Source organism: Rhagoletis pomonella, unplaced genomic scaffold (genome assembly GCF_013731165.1).
Source record: "Rhagoletis pomonella isolate Grant_MI unplaced genomic scaffold, Rhpom_1.0 Rhpom_scaffold_00005, whole genome shotgun sequence".
NCBI classification, from domain to species: domain Eukaryota; kingdom Metazoa; phylum Arthropoda; class Insecta; order Diptera; family Tephritidae; genus Rhagoletis; species Rhagoletis pomonella.
Window position 1 is genome coordinate 29,702,025 of NW_023458559.1, and position 8,876 is coordinate 29,710,900.

Below are 8,876 nucleotides of genomic sequence, written 5' to 3' on the forward strand. Positions count from 1 at the left end.
TCCACCATATTTGCTTAGATCTAAATGCAGAAATTGGTTTATTACAACGCTTTTATCAACTTGCAATGTTGTGTGTCCAGAAACTTTCAATGTTGTGGATCCAGAAACTTTCAATGTTATGTGTCCGACACCATAAAAGCTTTGCTTTGAAAAGTTCATATAAAAAAGCATAGTGCATAGGGCGACATCTGTAGTGAATAGGGCGAGGTAGATGACATCTAGATGTCGCCCTATGTACTACGTTTGCTACAGCGGAAATAGACGACACGCCATTTCTTTAAATAAAATTAATTGGTGCTCGTTTGTATGTACATACATATGTAAATGCATGTGCGTGCACCTTTCTATTAATATCGTTGAATTATTTTAATACCTATTGCAAAATTTTATTCAGACAGGACTAAAAAGTAGAAAATAAATAATATAAAAAAACTTTTTAATATACAACGCTTTTATAAATGGACTAAAAAGTAGAAAATAATATTTCTCAGTCCCATAGAATTTGTTTTGATAACTTTTGATTTTGAAATTTTAGCAAAAGTCATTATAAACAATCTATGAAATTGAAAATGAAAAGCGTGGGGCGCATGTAATACACTTGAATTGATATGAAAAGTAATATATGTATGTATGTATGTGGGTATATGAATAACGACCGCTTAAAATCGATTTCAATGTTCTACTTTCGCTGTAGAAATTTTAGGTCTACGTTATGTAGTTTGACTATTGTCAATTTAATCGAATGCTTTGTATTGCATGCGCTCCACGTTTTTCATTTTCAATTTCATAGATTGTTTATAATGACTTTTGCTAAAATTTCAAAATCAAAAGTTATAAAAACAAATTCTATGGGACTGAGAAATATTATTTTCTACTTTTTAGTCCATTTATAAAAGCGTTGTATATTAAAAAGTTTTTTTTATATTATTTATTTTTATATTTATTATATAATGAGTGTTCTTGCTGATAGGTATTTGATGTACATACATATAAGTAAGTGTGATTTTCACAGAAATTGTGTTGATACTATTTAAATCACAATGTCTTAAACGTTGAAGAAAGAAAATCAAAAATTACAGTTCACTGATAATATTAACACTAGATTATTTCCCTAACAATCCGAATCGGATCCGGTAATTAGAGAATAAGAGGATGATTTTCTTTCAAAAATGGAACAAAGTCCAGAAGTACGGGAACGCAAAAAAACACATTTCATGCCCGCAATTCGAGAAACAGCTGATTCACGTTGTTCTTGTTTTTGTCACTTATACCATGTTCTGACCGACATCGAAAACATGTTTTCGTTGATAAAACTGGTTTTTGACCTAAAACTTGTGTAATATCTGTCAAACGAAAACCAGCTTTCGCTGAAAACTACTTGAAAACTTACGTTCCACTCATTCCAATCGGTGTCTTGACTAGTTTTTTTTTTCGATTTATTGTTAATTGCCTGGCCAAAGTAAAATAAGAATGAAAGTTAAAGGTTGTAAATGAAAGGAAAATGAAGGAAAAGTGTTTTGGTTTTGTTTTTGTGTAGCAAAACTGCATTCAAAAGATGTAAGAAATGTCAACGAAAACACTAACAACCGGTGTGAACAGCCTTCAGCCCACAATCCCAAAACTCGTTTTCAAAGTGTTTTCGTTGTCGGTCAGAACATGGTATTAAATGGAAACACTTGAAAATTGAATTTTGGTTTGATTTTAAGTATAAAGATTGAAAGTACATCAACAGGCCATTGACTATTCCTCAAAGGCACCAAGTAAATGCAGACAACATGTAAAGACAATACAGCTGATATACACTTTGACACTTTATCCATTTTTACCCGGAGAAAAAGTCGGGTTTTTTCGGGCAGGAAGAAGAACACACTTACGATCCAATACGTTCCAATTTTTGCTCGCTATTACCCATTTTGTTGAGTACAGGAATGATTTCTGGGCTATTTTGGGCACACGCGGGCTCCCGCATTCCATACGGGAAAGAAACTACTTAAATATAATCAATCGATTATCGATTCACAACAACAAAGTCATCAGCAGATACACAGCACCAGATTCACTTAAATGTGTCCTTTTTGCTGTAAAATTGAAGATGTATGAAAACTAAAGTATAATTGTTATTTTCGTCAAATATTTACTACATAATTATGAATTCCCTTCATTTATGTGCCCTTTACAACTATACATGTGAAAATGAAAATCAAAGTGACTTTTTCCAAATAACCGATGCCAGATCGGAGATTTAATTTACTAGGCACCATTTTAGTAGCTTTTTGCGAAAAGTTACCTTGCAATACTTATTTACTACTTAACAAGAATTTTAGCAAAATATTACTGATTTTGGTTAAATAAATCATTTATTTCAAATAAATTTTTATTTTTTATTTTTATAAATTTCTGGAAACCGATTGAAACCTGTGATTGAAACGGTTTCGGTATCGTTTCTTTTCAGGTCAAGATAACGGTTACGGTTTCGGTTTCGGTTTTGAAAAACGAAACGATTTTAAACGGTTACCGTTGCGGTTTGGGTTTCGGTTTCATTCCTTGATATTATTATCGATATTTCTTTTAATATAGTACGGGACAGTTCGTTAAATTTTTTTAAATATTGCACAAATTTATTTGAAATTACACGAGTTTTGTTAAAGAATGAACCATATCTTTATTAGAAAAATAACCAAAATCAAATAACAAAAAAAATGATATGTTAAAACTTGTCCACTGTATGTGTGGACTGTGGTGTCGATACATTTTCACACAGTTATCGATATTTTTATTCATTTCGTTATAAAAATGTTGTTTTAATTTGTTGTTATCGATATAATTATCGGCAAATTTATCGATATCGAAACAAATTATCGACATATTTAAAAATATATGTACATGTACATCGTAGGAGTCAACTTTTAAAGTATTTATCGAAACATTTTTCGATATCGTTACCGATGTATTTAAATGTTTTTATCGGCATTAGTACTTTTATAGATGTGAATATGTATGTATGTATGTACACTAGAGTGGTCCAAATTTTGTATGGGAGAAAAAAATGTCATCGTAGAAAACGGGACACCCCTTGGGTTTTCTTCTTTTGGTATTTGTAAAATCTATACCAACTTTAAATTTTCTGCTCTAACCAATACAGGGTGCTCAATTAACTTGAATACTAAGTCCCTTTGAAACTGACAAAAATTTGTATGATTTTTATAAAATGATAGTGTTGCCATTGCAACTGCAACTGCTAATGTTTTTTCAGCTAATTTAAATTTGAAATAGTCTTAGGTTGCTTAACCAATTGTTTGGTTACAGGATACTGCTTGAGTAAAAAATAACCATTTCGTGAGCATCCTCTAAATATATATTTAGGAACGTAAATTTGGGTGCCAGCATCTCTTCTGGCAAGAGGAAAATTTTTTGGAAGGTTCCCCGAACGATATCTCGGAAAACAAATTTTTATATTTAGTTGACTTTGTTCTAAGTGCATACATTAGACCAAAGGTTCCCAAACTTTTTTTTTCTCGTAGACCCCTTTCAAAAATTTACTGGTTTCAGCGGACCCCCTGCTGATACATTTCTAAATACATATTCCCAAAGGTCGTAAAAAATAAAATATGAAGATTAGATCTAACTATGTAAATTTGCATCGCGCGTGAATTCAAAAACTAAACTCGGAGTCGCCAAAATAAAATTAAAATATTTTCTTTCTATTATTTTTTATTTCTATTTATTAAAATATTGTGATTACACACTTGCAGGTTTTAAAAAAATCCATCAAAATACTCTCTCGCTCTCAGGAGTTACATATTTTAAGAGCGCTTCGAGCTCTAGTGTTATTTATATACATTATCTTCACCATAAACTCATCAAATGTTCGGCTCACTCGTGTACGAGGCGTATTTGTAAAATAGTTTATTTGTGTTGACGGCATCATTTTTAGTTTTATCGCTCCGGGTTTTAAAGTAAGGCGAAAAATATTTATCACTCACATTTTTAAAACACAAAACAAGGCGTATTTAATAAGGTGGTATCGGTACGCCAACAACAATTTTTTTTTTTTGCTTTTGCGGCGAGGACTGTCAAAAATTTCATAGGAATGGAGTGAAAGAGAACAAAAAACAATAAACTGTTCCAACCAATCAACAGCAGCCATATGACATATGAAGCCGTGAGGCGAAGGAAAATAAAAGGGTGCTGCTATCACCTGTTAAATACGCCTTGACACAAAACTTAAAACAAAACATATAAGCTTTTTACGCCAAACATTAATTCAGAAACCTACAATTGAGAAAAGAACGAGTCTATAAAATTCGATGACAAACAACCAAGCCAGCAAGAAGCGCAAAAAGTGTTCCACCGTCTAATCCTCTTCAAGGCAGAATGGGCAAATGAATTTTTCATTTATGCCTATCACAGTCATGTGTTTGTGCCACGTGAAGTGACCAGTCAGCGGTCCAACAAGTTGTCTGCAGTGTCGTCCGCTCAGTGAGAGCAAAAAACTAGATGGACCTTCTGATATTGAAGGCAACATGATTTTTGCCCACAAGCATCCGCTCGATGCCTCCCAGTCATTTCTGAGCGAAGTATTCACCCATTTTCTGATGGTCGCTTCGATGGCCGAAAGTGGGTGTGCTAAAACTGGTTGCGGACCGAGGAATACCTGGTCTGAGCCAATGCTGGCCAAATGGTCAGATGTCTCATAATCAGGTACTCCTAGGTGACCTGGCACCCAGAATAGAGCAACCTCGTTATGTTTACCACTATAACTTAGTCGAGACTTGCATTGCCGAACTAGTTTGGAAATAGTTAGAGGGCTGCCCAATTAAGTACAGCTTGGTTCCACTACGTAGTCCATGGCTTTGAGGATTGCAATTACTTCATCCTGGAAGACCGAAGCATATTCCCCAACATAAAAGTGAAGCTTATGCCCATTAACTTCGAAAAAGACCCCAGATCATGATCCAAAGTCAGTTTTGGAGTCATCAGTGAAGATTCGACAATGTGTGTGCCCGGTCTCAGTGATGGAGTTAAACCAGCATTCAGTCTCAGGGAACTCAAGATTATAGAATCTCTTCAACGAAGGTAATGGTGGCGTACTATCCTGTAGCATTGAAAATACACAAGTGCTTAAATCTCTGTCGCTAGCAATTTTCGCCGCGCCCCACTCATTGTCATACCAGCATCCGGTTCTTTTTAATCTGCAGGTGGCCTTTAAGGCTTCCCCACGTATGAAAACACAAAGCGACGGTAAGTGCAGCAGGTCGTCAAGAACACTATACACTACTCAAAAAAATAAAATAAAGTTAAATAAAGAGGCTATCAAACAACCATTTTGGTTCTTTACATCGAAACCAGATAAATATTCGTGGACCCCCATTTACAACTCATGGACCCCCATATTTTTTCATGTCACCGTGGATCCCCGTCGAGTCTTCCGTGGACCCCTGGGGGTCCACCTGGACCACTTTGGGAATCACTGCGTTAGACCGTACCAGAGGAATAAATCACCGTACACCCCTCAGTCTAAGGTATTTTTGCAAGGCAATCTAGAAAAAACGTAAGGGTTCTCCTTGTTAAATATTTCGTAATTTCTTCGGCGTTTACTGTCGGATATTAAAGTATGATAAATCGATCTTCAAGAAATGTTTTCTCCAAAGTTCACTGACCCCGTTCAAGTACCCCGTTCTAGTCCTTACGCACCAGATCTCAGTTCCTACCGCCCTACTGTACCATCCTAATATCTTTAAATTAAAGCTCTCCGAAAATCGTAAGGATTTTTTTGATTATTCCAGTCGATCAGAATTAAAAAAATATATATATTTTGTTTTGCTTACTTTAGGTGTCACCGAAAAATGTAAAACGACGACCGCTAGGTTCGGCCAAAACAAAGTTAAGTTTTCGAAATTTCCCTGGATAAATTCCCTAGAGTTTCCTTGTTATTATGCTTGTAAGGTATTACGGGTGTGACATAGGGCAGCGAATTAAAATCCAGCGGCAACGCTGGCTATGAAAGTATTCAACGCAGTTCGCGCACCTAAATTATCGATGTTTTGCTTCGATGCAGCGAAATTCTTCCACTCGGTGTAAATAGTCGATGTATCGATGCATCGATGTTTTTTCAAAACTGACATCTGTAGTACTTTGAACTGTCATTCCAGTTTTTTAGTTGTACAAAAAAGAGAAGTGACTTTGACCCATGATTCAATAACACAGGTTTACAAAAAAAAACGTGTATGCATATTAAACCAAACCTATATATCCCTATGTTATTCGACATGCTGAATGCGAATCCGAGGTCCGTTAGCCTCCATCACGTCAGGTTCGTGGTCATTTGAAGGTCAAGTAGGGAAAAATTAATTGAATAAACCTGAAAATTCAATAAAATTCATCGGAATTTGACCTTGGGATGACCTGGGCATGACCTCCAGAAGACCTTGAGGAATCAAGGGACCTCCATACTCGGTTTCAGTGACAACAAAAACAAATTTTATTTTTTTAATTTTTATTGAATAAATTTTATGTCCTATTTGACCTTCAAATGACCTCGAAGCTGACTTTATGGAGGTTAACGGACCTCGGATTCGGGTTCAGCGAATGCAAAACCTTATGTATATGAATTTTCAGGTTTATTCAATGAATTTTTCCCTACTTGACCTTCAACTAACCACGAACCTGACGTGGTGGAGACTAACGGACTTCGGATTCGCATTCAGCGTATCGAATAACATATAGATATATAGGTTTGGTTTAATATGCATAAGCTTTTTTTTTGTAAACCTGTGTAATTAAAGGTTTGCTCATTATTGACATTAGAGTTTTGACACTCCCTTAGCTCCCTTACAAAAGCTTTGCACACACACACGAACCCACACACAATGCTTTGCTAAGGGAGCCGATTTTATCAAGAGGGAGCGAGAAAACTGCTTTTTGAGCAAACTTTTTATTATTGAATCATGACTTTGACCAAGGCGAATTTATATAAGGTGGTGTTACTAGCTCAGCTGATTTTGTGTATGTGTTTCGCCGCACGGCTTCTGATATCAAATTGAAAAATTTTGTTTGAATTTCTACACACACTCTTACAAATTTTGACAGTTTATGCCGCCAAAGTAAAAACAAAATACATGTAAATTTTTGTTTTTGTACTCCTGCTATCACCTTATATTAATTCGCCTTGACTTTGACCAACAAATAAAAATGGCTCATGGTGGAATAATACAAGGTGTTGGATATTGACAGCGTTCTCGCTCTAATCCGCCATCTTGACTCCCTTAGCAAAATCGATGTTTCCCTCTTGAAAAAACTACATTTTACCGCCTTTAAAAAAGTGCTAAACTACCTCATTCCCTATTCCAAAACTGATTTGCAATCACTGAACAAATATTTGACATTTACTTTATTCTTATTCGTTGACAACGGAAAATTAAATTAAAAATTTTAAAAATTAATTCGACAAAAAACATTGGCTTTGTGTATTCTCCAAAGGATTTATAGCGAGATGGGCGCTCTTTTCAGGCACTCACTGAGGGGAGCTTGAATTTCTGCTGCGTGAGGCAAAATACGCCTATAATAATTTACAATGCCGAGGAAGCGGCGCGAGTCAACAACTGTTTGAGGCTTTGGATAACTTTTTCCTCAGGAGGCTGGTAACAATGCTGGCTCACAGAATAGCCTAAGTAGACTACTTCACTTCCACCGATATGGAATTTTTTGATGTTGATTTTTAAGCGAAAGTCTCCTGCAGTGCGCCAGCCACCCGACTCTTTGGGCATCATGTGGATGGGACTTGTCCATTGATTTCTCGAAGGTGTTATGACACCATGATGCAGCAACAGATTAAAATCTTCTTTTGCGGCGTTTAACTTCTCACCAGTGAGTTTGCGAGGGCGCTCGTGGACTGGGTGACCATTGGTGACAATGTGGTGTACGGTTGTTTCACTATCGACATTTGGTGCAGCATCACGTAGTGTGATCTCTATGTAATTCTTCAACAGGTTAGCTTAGAATGCGTCTGACTTGCTTTTGGACAAATTCGACGTAGGGTGCACAATTGTCGCGATGCTGCCAATTTGTATCAATTTATACCAAACTCGGTGCACTTAATTACCTTGGCATGGAAAAGCAACACGTTTAAAATACGAAAACTCCAATGTTTCAGTAATTGTGGACCCTAATTTACTCCAAGTTAATACTTATAACATTCATTTAACAATAAATAAGACTGTTATATTACTGTAATTATTACAAAAATGTAGTTTTATTACATTTTCTTACTTTTACTGTGATACATATTTGAATTATCTAATTCCCTAAATTAAAGTGGAATCTGATTTTTTAAACCGGTGGCCACCCTGGGAGGTCGCTAAAAATAAAGTGTTTTCAAAACCATTTCCGATGCCCATATTGCAGCAATGCATTTAACTTAATAGAACTAAATTTTTTAATAGGTGGCAACTCTGTTAATCTTCCAACCTAGATACGAACACGTAAGTATGCGTGCTCCTACAATCGGACCACGGCAACATGGAGTCTATCGATGTCAAACGTTAAATGACTTTATTTTCTTTGTTTTGGTGGAATAATGGGACGTCCTCCCCTTCTTTTACTTGATTTTAATAATTTACAATTCTAAATGTCAAAACACGTCTTTTCTGAACATTTCGAGTTGAAATATTCATAAAAATAATTTTGGCCGCCTAAATCAGCCAAATACCCTATGTGGGTCGGCTGAATCAGTAAAACGTGACAGTAGTTGACTTTTGAGGTTAATATATCGGTCTTGAGCTGGTACGGTTTTTAAAACATCCACAGCTTCCTTTAAAGCATCGCTGCTAATTGCTGAGAGGACCTGATTATATTTCCCGACATAAGATGTGGTCTTG